This window comes from Protopterus annectens, chromosome 2.part1 (genome assembly GCF_019279795.1).
Source record: "Protopterus annectens isolate FY-2018-M chromosome 2.part1, PAN1.0, whole genome shotgun sequence".
In the NCBI taxonomy this organism is placed as follows: domain Eukaryota; kingdom Metazoa; phylum Chordata; order Ceratodontiformes; family Protopteridae; genus Protopterus; species Protopterus annectens.
Window position 1 is genome coordinate 779,069,138 of NC_056729.1, and position 18,910 is coordinate 779,088,047.

Consider the following 18,910-nt stretch of genomic DNA (forward strand, 5'->3'; position numbering starts at 1 on the left):
GAGAGGTAGCCAATGTTCTAGATGAAAGCACTCTAGGATCAGAAAGCAAAGGCTCTCCGTATTTCTAGTATCAGTATTCAATACAGTGATGACAACCTTAAGGTGATTTTGGAAACTCTGAAGCCCAGTTTCTAAACTAAATAAAATACTGAGAATCCTTTCTGATAGATCTAGTTCTGATCAAATCAAATCTGACCTGCCTGTATACATCTGTACAATGGTAAAATGCAGGACATATTTATCTTTAATCTCTACAGAAAAGATTAAGAAAGGTTACAATTAATATAGTAGTTACACTGGGCTACTTGCATGGACACAAAGTCTTTTGGCTTTTCCCGGTTAGGGGTCGCCACAGCAGAACTCCCGTCCGCTAATGATTGGCAGTGGATTTTTACAGTGCCGAGTTGCCAGCCCGACACCCAACCTTCAAAGAAGGCAAGCCCATTCACGCATGCACCTACCCGCATGTCTTTAATGTCACTCAACCACGGGGAGGACATGCAGACTTCACACAGAAGGCACTCCAGCAGAGAATCGAATGGGAGAACCTCTTGCTGTGAGGCGATAACGCTACCTGCTGCACCACCATGGCCTACACTATCTTTCTGAAAGGCCAAGTAAGGAAGACTGGCAGATGTGGTTTGGCACTCCATAGATTCTTCTGGCAGAAGTGATGGTCATCAGAAAGAGTGTTTTCCAAGAAAGAAAATTGTTTTCTTTCTTTATTTGTATTTTTGTTAACCTGGTTAGAGCTCAGTCCAGGAGCACTTTCTGGTTAAGTGTCTTGCTCTGAGTCGCACAGCATGGAAACAGAAGCTGACAAAGTCAAATTCTAGACTACAGCAAGCAGCTTATTAACAGCTCATGGCATTAAACCTCCATGCTCACTGCCAGACACGGTTCAAAAGTAGGAAAAATTAACTTTTCTAAAACTAAGTATAAATCCCACAGAACTGAATCACTCAATGAAAGTTATTAAAAAAGGATGCCTCTAAGGGAAGTCTTACAAACTTATTAGAAGGCCAGAAATAATGAGTCAGCACCGAAATGAAAACTTGAAATGGATGTCAAGTAGACTTTAATGAATACATAATTTAAAAAATCAGGGTCAAAAGTCTCCAACAAGCAGTCTACTATGGCAAATACAAGAACAGTAAATGATCTAAGCCTTTGGAAGTAGCTCATGTGGAAAAAAAACCAGAAAAGCCTACAACAGCAAATTGGCGTTTGATCTCTTGGCAGAGGTTAGGCTCTGGACTACAAAGTGCCCATGGACAACAATGACACTGAAGTAACCACACAATTATCTGAAGACAGTGAAGGTCTGGGTGAGGCTTGTCAAATCAGTTAGTCACACAGGGTATGAAATTCCTCAGACGTACAACTTCAACAGAAGATAACGCCAGAGCAGAGGGAATCAAACTTGCTGAAGCCAATATGGGGCAAAGAGAATGATCTTGGCTTTGTTCAGTTTGGCCTTCTGAAAGCAGCTGGGCCATAAGGGGAAAAGGGAGAGCATAAAGGAGTCTTAAGAGGGGCACTTTTCCAAGACTGTATTTCGGAAACATTCTAATTAGGGAAGAATAATGGAAAAGAAGCTGGGTAGCATTGAGTGGTAGTTAGGGATGGAAATTTAAGTCACTTCCCCTAGTGATAATAGAGCTTTCATGCTACAGACTAGATGAAAGGCTACTAATGTGGTATTACTCAGCCAGTCCACTAACAAACTGACTTCTCTTGGGATGCAACCTGTTAAAGCTAATTCATTAATACTGCACATTCCCATAATTGCAAAGACTCCTGGAAGAGGGAAAAGGAGCGAGTTCCTTCCAGCCTATTTAAGTCTCAAACCACAGTTATACTGTTGGTGTAGATGGCAAGACAACCCAGAAATGCCTTTGCAGTAAGGAGCGCCACTGTCACTTCTACCGAAGTGATATGTACATTGACCTGTCTGTGACAATATACCTTTGACCATCTATCCTTGATAATACCCTCCCATCCATCTTAGACAGAATGCTTGTGGATACAGCCACAATCAAGGTGGAAGGCAGAAAGGGTATGTCCAGAATAAAATTCAATGTGTGCAGCAACCGACTCAAGTGTGCATCCAGCAAGGTTTGGATATCCTGATTCGTAGAAACATAGGATATGTGAACCAACACCATAGCCCAAAGCCCACTGTTGTATTCCCAAATAAACTGTGACAGTGAGGATCATGTAGACTGTAGCAGCTATCCGGTCCGAAGCCTTAAGGTAAAGAAAAGCGGGAATTGTCTACACCTGGATTATTTGCTTCATAGCATTTCAAATAGGCAGAATCTTCTTGGAATGTAAGATAGTGCTGCATGACAGAATGCCCAGTGTGCATCCGAGTAATGTGTCTGTATGAGCACTGTCTAAGAATTTGCTGTGTTCACTTAATTCCCAAGGATTTAAACAGATTCAAGAGAGATTCCCTGGCCTCAATTAGAATCCCCAATATTGGGGTGGCTAGGAAAGTACAGTTGTGTACACTTACCATAAATGTAGATGTTCGAGTGTATTCTCTGTTGCAGTCATCACTTTTGGGTTATCTGCTCAGTCAGCCCGATTAACAAATTCTTGTGTCCTGCGTCGGTTGCTGTCCCTTCTTCCATGACGTCAGGTCATCAGGGGTATAAAACATGCAGCCGACGCCATTACATCAGTTTTTCTTGCTCCAGATGTCAGGTGCCCCCTTAATGGGAAGCAATTAAATCTATAAATATACAAGGTTATACCTCCAACAAAAAAGCAAATACACCAAAAAGCTTTTGAAGATAGCAAAGGAAAGTAGAGATATATCCAAAAAAGAAGGGGGCTGGAGGGAGGGTAACCAGGACTGCAACAGTGAATATACTCAAACATCTACAACATTTATGGTAAGTGTACACAACTGTACTATCATTGTTGCAGTCATCACTTTTGGGTAGATTCCCAAAGCTAAGGATAGGAGGAGGAATTTAAATAGAATTAGGACCAGCTAAAAGGCCCTGCAAGACTGCAGTGGCAAAGTCAGCTCTGGATTTAGAGAAAATTGGCAGATGGTAATGCCTCGTGAAAGTATGTACAGAACTCTAGGTAGCCGCTTCTAGGATGTCCCTGGTAGGGACGCCTCTGAGAAAGGCTGTAGAGGTAGATGCAGCCCTGGTAGAGTGGGGTCTAATCTCCTGTGGGATAGGTTTTCCATGGTGTTTGTAGCAAAAATTAATGCAATGGCCTATCCATTTGGAAATGGTTTGCTTTGAAACAGTCTTCCCCTCTGCCCCTGCAGCAAATGCCACCAGCAGTTGATCAGATTTCCTTTGAGGTTTAGTTTTGTCTGATTAGAATCTAAGTTGTCTGTGCATGTCTAAGGAGTGCAGAATCTGTTCCCCATTTGTTCTGTGGATTAGCAAAGAAGGTTGGCAAATGTATGGACTGATTAAGGGCCACACTGGATACCACCTTGGGCATGAAGGAGGGATTGGTCCTGAGTGACACCCTGTCTACATGAAAGATGCTGAAAGGCTCCACTGCCATGAGGGCCTGTAATTCAGATACCCTTCTTGCTGAAGTGATTGCTAAAAAGAAAGCTGTTTTCCAGGAAAGGAATTTTAAGTCTGCAGTGGCAGCTGACTCGAAAGAAGGAAGGGTGAGCTTTTCCAATACAAAGTTGAGGTCCCAGGCTGGAGTAAGAGCTCTCCTGGGTGGTCGTAGATTTTTGGCCCGTCTGAGGAACTGCTTAAGCAGTGGATGAGAGAAGAGGGGTGGGTTCTGTGTTATAATGAGCTGAGATGGCTGAGGCGTGGATTTTGATGGAGGAGAAAGACAGGCATTTATGAAGCATCTCAGTTAAGTATTGTAAAATTTGAGTTAAATTGGGCACTGTTGTGCTCATCCCTTGAGATTGGTTCCAGGCACAGAATATTTTCCATTTTTCAGTGTAAGACTTTCTGGTACTAGGCCTCCTTGCCTCTAAAATGATATCCATCACTGGTTTACTGAGGGATGGTAAAGGAGAAATTATGTAATTAGCCAGGCTGCTAAATTCAGTGTTTGAAGTTGAGGGTGCAGAATTTGGTTCTCCTGCTGAGGCAATATAGTAGGAGTCTGAGGCAGGTGCCATGGGGCCCACAGTGACACACTGCGCAAGAGGGGGTACCAGTGCTGGTGTGGCCAGTCTGGTACAATCAAAATTGTCCTTGGTTTGTCTTCTTTGATCTTTAGAAGTACTTTGGAGAGCAAAGGCAGAGGAGGAAAGGCATAAACTGATAGGTTTTTCCAGCTGAAGGACACAGCATCCACTTTCCAAGCTTGTTTGTGGGGAGTCCTTGTGCAGAATTTGTCCAATTGGTAGGTTGGGGGGAGGCAAACATATCTATATCTGGGCTCCCCCATTTGTTTGTCAACATGTTGAAAATCCTTGGTTCCTGTTTCCACTCGTGTGGGTCCATGAGGTTTCTGCTTAGTTCGTCTGCCAGTGTATTTAGTTTTCCTGGCAGGACTTGAGCTTGTAAATGTACTTGATAGCTCAAGGCTGTGTTCCACAATGCCATGGTTAGTCTGCAGAGGGGGTAAGAATGTGTACCCCCCTGCTTGTTTATGTATCACATAACAGTGTTGTCTGTCTTTATTATTAATTGTCCTGGAAGAATGTGGTCCTTGAAGGCTGTCAGAGCATACTGTACAGCTAACATTTCTTTTTGATTGATATGCAGGTGCATTTGACTTGGGCTCCATTTACCCTGAATGCACTTCCCTACCAGGTGGGCCCCCCATGCATAGTCTGATGCGTCTGTTGTTAAGGTTTGGGCAGCAGGGGGTAGTGTCAATGGTAGTCCCCTGTTTTGGTGGCAGGCCTCTGCCCACCAAAGGAACTCCAGGCGTAGGCAAAGTATGATAGGAATCTTTCCTTCTAGATCCTGTGAATGTTGACACCATAGGCTTTTGAGATACCATTGCAGTTTCTTCATATGCAGCCTTGCATATGGAATTAGAAGAATGCAGGAGGCCATGAACCCCAAGGCTTGCAAGTATTTGCCTTGCAGATAACTGGGTTTTTGTGGCCACTTGTTTGAAGTAGGTTGTCAAATGAATCCGTTTCTCTGGCGTGAGGAAAGCCATCTGGGAAGTTATATTCAAGCTTGCTCCCAGGAATATAATTTGTTGACAGGGTACCAGGTGTGATTTCTTTTCATTTAATGTATACCCCAGACAAGTCGGTACCCCCTGAACAAAGGCCAGATGATTCAAAAGCATGTCCTGGCTTTCTGCCTGAATTAGACATTCGTCCAGATATGGGTATATCTGAATATTTCTTTGCCTGCAGAATGCAATGACTGGAGCTAGGCACTTTGTGAATACCCTGGGCGGAGTAGATAAGCCAAAGGGCAGTGCAGAGAACTGATAGTGCATGTAGCCTGCTTTGAAATGTAGGTATTTTCTGCAAAACTCCCCGATAGGGATGTGCAGGTATGCTTCTTTTAAGTCTAGTGTTGCCAACCATGCATCTTTGCCTAGCATAGGAAGCAGCTGGTGAAGAGTCAGCATCTTGAATTTTGGAATCACCAGAAAGGTATTTAGAGTAGAAAGGTCCAGGATAGGACACCATGTATTGCCTTTTCTGGGTACCAGGAAAAGTCTCGAATAGAACCCTTGTCCCTTTTCCTCTTTTGGTACCAACTGAATAGCCCCCATGCTTAAGAGAGAGAGTACTTGATCTTGGGCTTCTGCCCACTGATTTGGGGGTAGATCTGGCCACCCGCTTGGTGTTGGTAAGGTGTGGAAGTGAAATCTGTATCCTTGGGACACTATATTTAAAATCCTTTTGTCCTGGGTAATGAGTTCCCAGTTTTTGGCCTGCAGACCAATCTTTCCACCTAAAGGAGCATTCAGTTGGGAAGTGCTTGGAAGTTTTAAAAGCAAGTCATTGAGACTGTTTTCCATAGGGGGGGGGGAGTCTTACTACTCTCTGATTTGGCTGCGGAAACCCCCCACTGCTTAGTCTTGTGTGTCCCCTGGGACTGAAACCTGGGGTTTCTGCCATGTTTGGGTTTGGCTTGATAAGACCTTGAAGAGGCTGGAAAGGACCAATTCTTAAGAGGGCCAGTACCTACTAAATCTAGATGGCTGAACTTGTAAGAAATCTTTAACTGTTTGCATAGATTTAGCTTCATCTTCCATCTTTTTAAGAACTTCTTCAGCCTTGTTGCCATTGCCAAACAGGTGGTCCTGATTTAAGGGAGCATCCAACAATTTAGCTTTAAAATGATCAGGTAAAGATTGCTCCTTAAGCCAAGCATGCCTTCTGAGCACAGAACCAGTAACATCAGCCCTGCAAGAGGCTTCTAAAGAATCAAATCCACATTGCAAAGTATGTTTTCCAACCTGTTCAGCAGAATGCATTAAATCCTGTAATTCTTTATTTTCCGCACAGTCAGGAATCAACATAATTTTCTGTTTAAGCAATCCAATAACATGTTGTTGATACTTTAACATATGAAACTGGCAGTTTAAAGCCCTAATGGCCAAGATTGCGGAAGTGTAAACCTTCTTACCCCATCTATCCAGCGCCCTGGAGTCTCTATCAGAAAGGGTAGGATTTTTAGCAGTAGAAGCCTTAATGTCCTAGGGTTCCTGTGAAATAGTCTCTGGATCCGCAATAGGATTTTTAAAAAGGAACTTGTGTGAGTCAGGAACCCTGTAATATCTGTCAGGTTTTCTGGGAGCAGGAGGCAAGGAATCAGGGGCCAAACTAGATTCCGAAAAAGCATCATCAACAATGTCTAGTACAGGAGGAATAGCTAAAGGCCTATGCTGAGGCAGGAGTAAGAAATCCCCAAGCCTCTTTTTTGAATCAGAAAAATCCTGGCTAACTGACAACATTTCTGGATAATTAAACCGAGAACCAAAATATTTAGAGGCGAAAATATACCGACGACGGATAGTGCGCTGATTAAATAAAGCACAAAACTGACAGCACGGTATGTCGTGGTTAGGGCCTAGGCAAGGAATACAGTACGAATGAAAATCTTTATGAGGTATTTGCTTTCCACAAGTAATGTAATTATTAGCTTTTACTGACATCGGTAAGGAGCAAGAAAAAGTTTCCCCAACGGTGTACTTAGCTTTAGTTGAAGACTTCGGTTCTGAAACTCGAAAACGAAAATTTCAGGAGTCGGATGACCGGCACTTGCAAACTGCTTTGGGCACCGCACAGCAAGAAAGACTGATGTAATGGCGTCGGCTGCATGTTTTATACTCCTGATGACCTGACGTCTTGGAAGAAGGGACAGCAACCGACGCAAGGCCCAAGACTTTGTTAATCAGGCTGTCTGAGGGCTACTGCAAGCAGATAACCCAAAAGTGATGACTACGAACATTCAGCCCTTCAGGCAAGGGAGTACTTCGATACGTTGCAGCTTTTGGTTCACTTTGACAGTAGCCATGTACTTGGTGAATACCCTGCAAACTATGCTGAGTCCAAATTTAAAAATCTATAACTGACAATAGCTGGTTCCTATATACAAGTGTAAATGTCTCTTTTTTGAATCAGAAAAATCCTGGCTTTTCCAGTGCAAACGCTCCCTTAAAGTATGTAAGGTTTCACCAAACGAATAATCCTCTGGAGGGGAAGCAGAGGGAATAGAGTCCTCTGCATCAGAATCCTCATAAGTAGATAAATTAATCCATATCATTAGAAGAATCAGAAAAAACAGAATCCTGGTCAGAAGATTCATAAACAACTTCAGTCCTAGGTCTTTTAGAAGGGGGAGGCTGGCTTCCCCTAATTAGAGTTATGAGATCTTCAGCCATTCTTATCATTTGTTTTTTAGGCACAGAGGCCTGAGCATGCAGCCTGGGAGTCATTTTTTTAGGCATGGTTCGAGATTTATGCCTAAAAGAAGAAGAGGTGTCGGTTTAATATGCAAGTCCGTAGGCCTGAATACACCCTCAGAAGCCGGTGCCTGCACAGCAGCTCCGGACCCATCCAAGGCAGAGACATCGGCAGGTTCCATAGCTGAAGGATCTCGCGGCATACCGGACACCGAATGGGTCTCAGTAGAGGCCTGCGAATCAGAAGTAGCGGGTATCCGGGGGCTGCGAAAGCGCCTCACTGAGTACCGGCAAACTGGTGACTGGCTTAGGAGAAGCGTTGTCGGCAGTTTTGGACATCGGCGTCCTGTCTCTGTCTTTATCCTTGCATTTTTTCAGAATCCCGGTAGTCAGATGGCTAACTGACAACATTTCTGGATAATTAAACAGAGAACCGAAATATTTAGAGGCGAAAATATACAGACGACGGATAGTGCACTGATTAAATAAAGCACAAAACTGACAGCACGGTATGTCGTGGTCAGGGCCTAGGCAAGGAATACAGTACGAATGAAAATCTTTATGAGGTATTTGCTTTCCACAAGTAATGTAATTATTAACTTTTACTGACATCGGTAAGGAGCAAGAAAAAGTTTCCCCAATGGGGTACTTAGCTTTAGTTGAAGACTTCGGTTCTGAAACTCGAAAACAAAAATTTCAGGAGTCAGCCGACCGGCACTTGCGAACTGCTTTGGGCACTGCACGGCAAGAAAGACTGATGTAATGGCGTCGGCTGCATGTTTTATACCCCTGACGACCTGACGTCATGGAAGAATGGACAGTAACCGACGCAGGACCCAAGACTTTGTTAATCAGGCCGACTTGAGGGCTACTGCAAGCAGATAACCCAAAAGTGATGACTACGAACATACAGCCCTTTGGGCAAGGGAGTACTTCGATACATTGCAGCTTTTGGTTCACTTTGACAGCAGCCATGTACTTGGTGAATACCCTGCAAACTATGCTGAGTCCAAATTTAAAAATCTATAACTGACAATAGCTGGTTCCTATATATAAGTGTAAATGTCTTCTGGACTCCTTAGTGATCCTGTTGTTGAGATAGGTGTCATACAGATCCAAACAGCAAACTCAGTCTCCTTTGGATAGACAAGGAGAGACAGAATGCAAAGTAACCATGTACAGGACTCTTCTGGAATTAAACGAAAGTTCTGGTGAGTACATAACTTCTTAATCTGAAGTAGCTAACTTCATTTGTGTAGCAACCTATGGGACAGAGTCCCCAGCTACCTGAACCTTGGGCAGCCATCATGCAGAGCCAAAGGATGCTCTCCCTCTGGAGATAATATCCAGCTTATAATGGTTGATAAAGGTATGAGATGAGGCCCAAGAGGCAGCCGAACAAATATCATCTAAGGATACCCTGGATCTAAAGGCAGCAGAGGTGGACATAGATCGGGTAGAGTGGGCACGGACTCCCTGAGGTGCAGGCCTACAAGAACTTTCATAAGCCAAAAGAATACATTGCGAGATCCATCGAGACAATGTGACTTTAGATACCGATTTACCCAAATTCATTTTGGCAAAGGAGACAAACAACTGGTCGGATTGCCTATGACCAGATGTCCTGCGAATATAAAATCGAAGTTGTCTATGCACATCCAAAAGGTGTAGTTTGTATTCCCCTTTGTTCTGATAATTGGGAAAGAAAACTGGCAGGTTAATGGACTGATTGATATTTGACTCGGAAGCAACCTTAGGGAGAAAAGAGGGATTGGTCCTGAGGTAAACTCTATCCTTGTGGAAGGTTAGATACGGGGGTTTCACACAAAGGGCTTGAATTTCAGAAACTCTTCTAGCCGAAGTGATGGCGATGAGAAAGGCCATCTTCCAAGACAAATACTTGAGATCCACTGAAGCTGCAGGCTCAAAGGGGGAAGCTGTCAAGGCCTGAAGCACTAACATCAAATCCCACGGAGGTACCACTTCCTTTACCGGAGGTCTGAGCAGGAAGGTGCCCTTCAGAAAGGTCTTGCACAGTTTTGAAGTGATCAAGGGACATAGATCATGTCCGACATGGTAGTGAGAGATAGCTGCTAGTTGAACCTTGACAGTGGAACAGCTAGCCCCCTGGTGAAACAGTCCTGATAAGAAGTCTAACACAGCAGGCAAGGGAGCTGTGAAGGGATCCAAGTTTTGACGTTCCGCGCAAATCGAGAAACGTTTCTATTTGCTACTGTAAATCTTCCTAGTAGAAGGCTTGTGGGCTGCTACTAGAATGGCTTTGACTGGGGAAGAGATGCCGGGAGTCCTAGTTACGAGTGGAACTGGAGCAACCAAACTGTGAGCTTGAGACTGACCAGGTTCGGGGTTGGGAGACCCAGAGGGTGGGAAATCAGATCCGGGAGAGGATCTAGAATCCAAGGAGGATTCACCAGATGTGACCAAAGGTAAGGAAACCAGGTTTGACAAGGCCAGAATGGGGCAATGAGGATAATCCTGCTCCCCAACTGACTGGCTTTCTGTAGAAACTTTAGCATCAGGGGAAGAGGTGGATAAGCATAAAGCAGACCGGGAGGCCAAGCATGCACCAGAGCGTCTCTCAAGGATTCCCCGACTTGGGGAATTAAAGCGAAATAGCTGTTGCATTTGGTGTTTGAAGGAGATGCGAAAAGATTGCAACAGGACTGCCCCCACTTGGCAAAAATCTGATTCGCTACCTGCGGATTGAGAGACCACTCGTAAGGGGAAAGGATGGTGCGACTGAGTCTGTCCGCCAGGAAGTTGGACCGTCCCGGAATGTGCGTTGCAATGAGAAAACGGTTGGTGGAGATCGCCCATTCCCACACTCTCATGGCCTCTTGACAGAGTGGGTAAGACCTGGTTCCCCCGTTTGTTGATGTACCAGACAACTGACATGTTGTCTGTCTGGATCGCAATCGTCCCTACAGGAAGAAGGTCCTGAAGTGCTTGCAACGCTAACAGCACTGCCCTCATCTCTAGGACACTGATATGCAAAGAGGTCTCCGTGTTGTTTCACGTGCCTCGGACAGTCCTGCCCGAAGAGTGCCCCCCCCACCCGAGGCGAGAGGCGTCCGTGGTCACCGTGGCAAGGGGAGGGGCCATAGAGAAGGGGCATCCCATGTGGAGGTCCAGAGATTGCAGCCACCATACGAGAGCCCTCTTGTAAGCCCTGCTGAGGGGAATGGGATGACTCAGAGGGTAGTTACGAAAAGACCACTGTACTTGGAGGGTCCATTGCAAGACCCTCATGTTCAGACGTGCCATTGGCAATAAGTTGATTGCCGCTGCCATTGAGCCTAGAGCCCTCAGGACCAATTCCGCAGGAGGAGCTGAAGATAGAAGGATGGCCCGCACATGAAGCCTCAGGGTTCGAAGTCGTTCTGGGGTTAAGAAGGCTACAAGATTGATTGTGTTTAACCTGGCCCCGATAAAATCTATGACCCAAGTCGGGGTGAGAGAAGATTTGTCCATATTTATTGTGATCCCTAGCAAGGGAGCAATGCGAAGAAAATAGTTCCTGGCTGTGCAGAGTAGATGCCTTGTCGGGGCAGTCAGGAGCCAGTCGTCCAGGTACGGAAAAACCTGAATTCCCTGGAGCCTCAGGTGGGCCGCTATCACTGCTAACACTTTGGTGAACACCCTGGGGGCTGAGGTGAGACCAAAGGGGAAAGCCCTGAATTGGTAATGACTGGCTCCTAGCTGGAAGCGGAGAAACCTCCTGGATCGTCTGTCCATGAGAATGTGGTAGTACGCATCCTTGAGGTCTATAGAGCACATCCAATCGTTCTCCCGTAAAAGGGGAGAATGGATTGAAGAGTGACCATCCGGAACTTCTCTTTGGTTACTGACAGGTTCAAGAGGGAGGGGTCGAGGATTGGCCTCAAGTCCCCCGTCTTTTTTGGCACCAAAAAGAACCTGGAGTAATAACCCGATCCGAGCTGGTCTGGCGGGACGTGTTGGATGGCTCTTTTTTCTAGGAGCTGCTGAATTTCCGCAGCTGCGGCCTCCCTCTTATCGGGTGGGACATCGGGGAGGTGCTTGGGGAAGAGAGGGGGGTAAGAGAAGGGAATCTGGTAACCTCTGGATATGATACTAAGCACCCAGCGGTCTGCTGTGATGGACTCCCAAGCTGCCAGGTGCCTCGAGAAACGTCCCCCGACTGCCTCCAGAGTGGAGCAGTCGGGCAACCCCTCAGGGCTGCTGCGTGGGCCGATCAGAGAAGGGTTCTCTGGACCCAAAGTTCTTCGGGCCCCCTCTGCCTCTAGGGCGGCGTCCTCCCTGTCCTCCTCTGCCACGGAAGGACTGGGGATCCGGAGTGGACTGGGACTGTTGCGACTTCTGGAACCACATCTTCTTCTGTCCCTTTTGGTTCCTGGAGAAGGACCTCTGGGGAGCAGAGAAGCGGACTCCGACAGAAGACAACGTCTACCCGTCCTTTTCGCTCTGGACCAAGGTGTTGCGAACGGTCTTCCCAAATAGGGTAGGACCATCAAAAGGGGCATTTGCGAACAACGCCTTAAAGGGTTCCGCAAAATCACAATGCCGGAGCCAGGCCTGACGCCTCATGACGAGGCCTGCTCCGCTGGCTCTAGCGGCTCCCTCCGTGGCATGGGATAGTAGCCGCATAGAGGTATTGGAAATGGACCTAAGAGTGGCCATACGGGTGGAGTACAGCTGTTTGTCCTCTGCCGACATGGACTCCGGGGGCGATGCAGCGTATTCTTTAATGAGATCCCACTGCAGTCGAATAACGTGTGCCATACAGTTCAGAGACCTAACCGAGAAGGACGCTGAACTAAACACCCGCTTCCCTAAGTGGTCCAGTGATCGGGACTCCTTGCCCGGGGGGTGGACCGAGGGGCTCTCTTGAGCTAGTTCCCTCTTAGTGGCCGCTGCCACCAACATGGCATCTACCGGGGGACCCTTGCTCCAATGGGGCCTATCAGCAGGGGGACTGAGGATCCTGTCAGGGCGCTTCGGGACTGGCTCCACAGTGTCCGGCTCCTTCCATGCCCTGCTGGTAATCAGGTCCATCAGGGGGTCGGCCGGAGGGGACACCCAAGAGGTAGAAGGGCCTGCTTCAAATGCCTCCAGGAACACGGACTCGTCCGAGGTCGGCTTTGGGGCAGACCACCCGCCTCTGATCCTGAGCATTTCCATGATGTCTCCAAAGGAGACATCCTCGGGGGGTGACCTTGGGGAGCCTTCCCCTTCCTCCAAATCCGTGTCTTCAGTCAAGGACTCAGGGGAGTCCACGTGCCTCCTCTTCCGCTTGTGGGGGATCTCCTCGGGGGGGGCTGTCCGAGGAGGCCTCACCAGCAACATCCTGTTCCAAGGGAACGACCTGGGACATTGAAGCAGGCTGTCCCTGGGGCCGGGTGATGGAAGTCGGACCCAACAGAGAAGGAGTGCGGGGTGGAGCCGTGGCAAGGACCGGGGGCCTGGAAGCAGTCGACAGAGCCCTCTCCACCACGTCGAACGCCGAGGGAGAGCCGCTCTCCCTGGGATCTGAGAGCAGACCCTCACTCAGATCCGACAGGTGGACTGGGGCCGGCGCCGAAGCGATCGGATCCGATGGACCAGTATGCTCCGACCTGGACGGCGCCGAAGGCATACTGAAACCCTCGGATCCGAAGCTCAGCCCTCGGCTCCGAGAGCTTGGATCTGACAAAAACGGACCCGACAGGCTCGAGTGAAGCGTTGGTGCCTAAGTACCCGAGACTGTCGGTGCCGACCCAACCCCGGTTCCAAAGCTGCCCGGCTCCGAACCCGGGAAGCGGGACGGAGAAGGAGCTATCGGGGCAAAAAAAGGGGTCGAGCTCCCCTCCGGAGGGGGGGAGGCAGGAGCACTCCCATCTGCAGTTGGGCCTGGAGGATCCTTCGCATCATCCAGTCCAAATCTGCATCGGAAAGGCTGCGAGTGGATCTCGACGAGGCCACCGAGGCGGGACGGGAGTGCCGCCTCGATGACCTCGAAGGAGATCGGGTCTCCTCCTCCTCAGGACCCGGTGAAAAACAGGGAGACCGGATCAGAGAGGGAGGAGACCGTGAAGCCCTGGAGGGAGAAGACCGCTTAACTGGGGGGGGGGGCGCCGCTTCTCCCTCCTTTTGCCTTTCCTGGCCTCCCTCTCCTCCGGGCCTACAGCGGACGGTTGAGTCCCAGCCGGGGGGAGAGAGGCAGGAGTGGCCGCCGCCGAAGCCGCAGTGGAAGCCACGGTAGGACCGGAGGCCGAAGCCAAATCCGGGGGCAAGAGACCCGCCAGGATCAGCTTGGATCTCCGGTCCTTAAGTGCCCTGGGGTTGAACGCCGCACAGATGGAACACCCAGAGGAAAGGTGTCCAACCCCAAGACACAGAACACACCGAGTGTGGCCATCAGCTGGTGAAAGCTTATTGCCGCACTCGGTGCATTTGGAGAAGATTGGTTTTGGGGCCTCAGACATTTTAAGCTAAGGAGGACACACTCGTTAGGCCCCAACACACACGCACAGACCTTGATGAACCAGCGAGGGAGAGGGAGGGAAAATTATAACTAAAGTAAGAGTTAACACTAGGGTTTACAGACCAAAGGGATCTAAACACACCACACTCACACTAAATGGATAGAAAAGAAATACATTTTTTTGTTTTTCTCACAAACTAAACGACCAAGCCTGGAGCTCGAAAACCCAGCTGCTGACGACAAGCGTGGCAAACTAGATCTGAGGTCAGTCAGGGTTGGCAGGGGTTTATGGGTAGGGGGAGGAGCTAGGAGCTCAGATCTAAGCTGTTGAAAACTGCCGGCTCGGATCCGAAGTTGGATCCGATACCCATAGGTTGCTACACAAATGAAGTTGGCTACTTCAGATTTTACATTTTCTGAAGTAAAATTAGTCTATAAATTTAATTATTATCATTATTAAGTGTAAAAAGTTGGCAGTTTTAGCAGGGATTAAGAGGGACAGTGGAGAGAAATGTAAAACAGCACACTCCTAGAAATGCAGACTACTTGCCCTTGGCAGAAGTGTAACCATGAAGAGAAAATGTCAGCTGTCAGCACTGCCCTTTGCAGACTCTATTGAGAAAGTATACCAAAACAGCATTTTAAGTTAATAACTTCCTTACCTCTGCAACAGTGTTGTTGAACTGGCTCCTTGCACAAAATAATTCAATGCACTTCATAAGAGCAATGAATGCAAAAGGAGTTTCTTTGGTAACTCAGGTTGGTGAATACTGGTGTGTCACCCAAAACATTGTAGCGTGTCACCTTTGACACGCGTCATAGGTTCGCCATCACTGGCCTAGGTTATAGTGCTTTGTAAAGGTGTGCACAGAGCTCTATGTGGCTGCCTTTAGGATGGCCTTGGTAGTGCTTCCTTTGAGGAAAGCATGGTAGTTGACCCATGCTTGGTGGAGTAGGCTTTAATATGCCCAAGTAAAATTTTCCCATTGTGGGTGTAGCAGAACTTAATGCAGTTGGTGACCCATTCAGAAATTTTTTTGTTTGACAGGCCTGTCCTATTTACCCCTGTGAAAGCCACCAGTAATTGCATTGCTCTATTATGTTTTTGTCCAGTCTAGATAATACCTGATTTGCCTGTACACATCCAAGAAATGAAGGACTTGCTCTTCCCTTTTCTGTGGATTTGGGAAGAAGACTGGCAAGTCTATAACCTGATTTAGGGTAAAGTTCTGTTATCACCTTAGGCATAAAACATGGGTTTGTTTTAAGGGTTACCCTATCCCTATGAAGGGCAGTGAAAAACTCTCTAGATGTGAGGACTTGTAGCTCTGTGACCCTCCTTGTTGATGTAAAGCTTACCTATGAACCTATTAACCTGAGTGTGGCTAAGTGAGGATGGAAGACAGATCCTTTGGCTTGGCTAAGAAGATTCACTTCCTGTGGTACAGTGCAGAATCTCCCCTCTCTGAGGGTCAAGAGGTGGAAGAACCAGTGTTGCCTCGGCTAGAAGAGGTCACTAGGATTGTGCTAGGTCTGTCTGCCCTGACATTTATTAGTACATTGGGTATCAGAGGCAAGGGCGGGAATGCGTACAGGAACAAGTTTGTTCATGTGAAAGAGAAATGATCTATTTTCCAAGTCCATGTCTGTTGAGTTCTGGAGCACAACTATTGCAGTTGTCTGTTCTAATGAAAGATGAACAGTCTATTGACGGGGACCCCCCACTGTAAAGTTAGTTCTAGGAACACCACTCTCTTCAGCATCTATTCATTGGGAGTCTAGATCATCTCTGGTTAGAGAATCTGACAGGATACTGTTCTGACTCAGTACATAAGATGCTATGAGGGTCAGCCCTGAGTCGGCATCCAAAACGTCCTCCTGAGGCTGTTCAAAGTGTAAGACAGGGTACACCTCCCCTTGCTTGATTATGTACATCACTGTGGTATCATCTGTCCAGATCTACAAGGTTCTGCTGAAAAGTACTACTGGCTAGGTAGGCTGCACTTTCAGGGAACCAAAGTGGGCCCCCAGGCTACGTCTGAACTGTCCATAGTGATTGTCTTTTTTGTTTCTAGTAAATAGAAATTTGCCCCTGGGTTCTGCAGTATGGTGTTCTTCCAACATAAAAGCTCCTTCTACAGGCATGGAAGGAGAGGCAATAGGGTATCCAGGGGTTGAAAATACTGTTCCCAAGCATTTTTTAGGAACCAATGACATTTTCTGATCTGCAACTTTGCAAGTGGGATCATGAGACTGCAGGACACCACGTAACCCAGAAATGTCCTTGCTCAGATGTATTATTTTGGAAACAGGCTGGTCAGGTGGTTTGTCAAGAAAGACATCTTGTCCAGGGGAAGGAAGGCTTTCTGTTATGCCAAAGATATGAGGGCTCCCAGAAAGATTTCATAGATCATTACTAGGCTAACTGCCCTCATGGACCATTTTTTAAGCCTAGCCAATTACCCACTGTGAGAATCAAACCCTGCACCTTGTGTTTCTAAGGTAAGCACCTTAACCACTACGCCACTCTCCCACAAAATAGCTCGACACCATCCTGCACTTGCAGCTTGGCAGTGGTGGGATTTGAACCCACACCTCTGTGGAGACTGGAGCCTTAATCCAGCGCCTTAGACCGCTCAGCCACACTACCACCAGAGACTCCCAAAGATCCTTGTTTGAGTAAGAGTTTGTGACACCTTCTGAAAGAAGACTACAGTGATCTGTAAAGCATCTAGGGTTTCTGTTGTATATTTTCCCTGAATGAGATAGTTATCTAAGTAGGGGCAAATGTGAACCCCTGGAGTTCTGCAATGTGCTACCACAGGAGCTAAGCACTTTATGAAAACTCTGGGAGCAGTAGACAGCCCAACTGGTAAATCAAGGAACTGGAAGTGAGAGACTGTTGCTACAAATTGTAGGTACTTTCTGTGACTGTCTGCTATGGGGACATAAAGTTATGTGTTTTTTAGCTTTTAGGTTTTTACTCCTTGAAGGCTGTTTGCCGAAGTTCTAGAGTAGTTTTTATGTGCAATAAATCTTGTCTGGTAGCCTTTTTGTTGTTTTATTATTATTAAGTGTCTTTTAGGTCTAGAGCGACCATGAAGGCATCTTGGAAGATCATGGGAAGTAATTTTTGCAAAGCAAGCATTCTGAACTTTGGAATATTGAGAAACTTGTTAGTTTTGAAAGGTCCATGACTGGCCTCCAGGTGACCTCCTTTCTTGGAACTAGAAAGATCCCCGAGTAATAAAAGTGATTTCCCTCCTGATCTGCAGGAACAGGCTGAATGGATCCTTGGTGAAGTAGTTCCCCTGAGGATAGGAGGTAAAAGGCTTTCCTGCACTTTTGGTGGTTTTGGAATGCCCGAGAAGGGTGGGTTTTCTCTGAAGTGGATACAGTATCCCCTTTCTATGACGTTGAGGACCCATTACTCCGTGGTGATGGTTTTCCGTTGATTTAGGAAAATGGAGAGTCTTCCAGCCAGAGGTTTGGAGGGGAGGATGGGTAGGGCTACAGGAGGCTGGGGTCAAACATTAGTCCAGTTGGTCTCTGTGCTGGGTGGGCTCTTTGAAGATCTCTGCACTGTGCAAATGCTCTGGTTGCCACCTGCTGGGTTGCATGGGCCTCTTACCACACACAGGGAGGCCTCCTCTTGTTTATCCAGGGGGAAAGGCCAAGGTTTTTTGAGTGGTGATTCCTACTGTATTTTGGTGGGAGACCGATAAAAGTAATTTGCAGTTTTTATTTACTTTCCTTTCTTATCCAGCTTCTCAAAAACCTATTTGGCTGTAATTCAGCCTTAACCTGATCTGACAGGGTCTGAGTCTTCAGCCATGCATGTCTGCGAATGAGAGAACCTATGGCAGCTGCTCTGCATGATGCATCTAAAGCATTACAGCCACATTTATGGGTGTGTCTGGTGACTTGTAAAGCTTGTCATGCTGTCTCCTGAATTTCCTTTGATAAAGGTCTATCTGCAATAGAGTCCACCTTAGTTAGAAGTTTGTCTTAGAGAGCTTCAATGTACTTTAGCATATGGAAATGGCAATTCAATGTTTTCACTGCAAGGGTAGCAGAGGTACGAGCTTTTTTCCCCCAAATCTAATAGTCTGCTTTCCCAATCATCAGGTAAGCGAGGTCTAGTTCGTCCCTTAGGTACACCTTTTGTGGATTCAGTAGAGATTACTGAAGGGTCAGCCCTGGGTATTTTGTAAAGGTGCTTGTGAGATTCAAGCACTACAAGAGCATTATAAAACCTGTCTGGTTTCCTAGGAGTAGATGTTAAAGAATCAGGATGTAAAGCAATGTCTTCAAAGACCTCATCCAGTACTATGTGTACAGGAGGTATATAGCCAGTGGCTTGGGAGAAGGCAAACTTTGCAGCTCCCTGTAATGGGTCTGAGCTTGTGAGAAAGGTTTGCTTTCTCAATTGAAAGCCTCCTTCATTCTATGAAGGGTATCCCTGAAAGAAACGTCTGGGGGGGGGGGGGGGAGCAGAAAAGAGGGTATCAGCGTCTGAATTAGAGTCTGAATCTGAATACATTTATGATGGCAGGTGCCCAGAGTAGGACAAAGTACAGTTTTGTACCTACCATAAATGTAGATGTT

At 46.9% G+C, this 18,910-nt stretch overlaps 1 protein-coding gene and 1 non-coding gene across 2 annotated transcripts in view; both read right to left on the reverse strand.

Moving 5' to 3' along the window:
- Nucleotides 1-18,910, reverse strand: part of CHST14 (carbohydrate sulfotransferase 14) — a 309,908-nt gene that overhangs the window by 33,924 nt on the left and 257,074 nt on the right. The gene's annotated exons all lie outside the window — the stretch shown is intronic.
- Nucleotides 16,871-16,952, reverse strand: TRNAL-AAG. The gene has a single exon. It is a non-coding gene; the product is annotated as a tRNA-Leu (tRNA).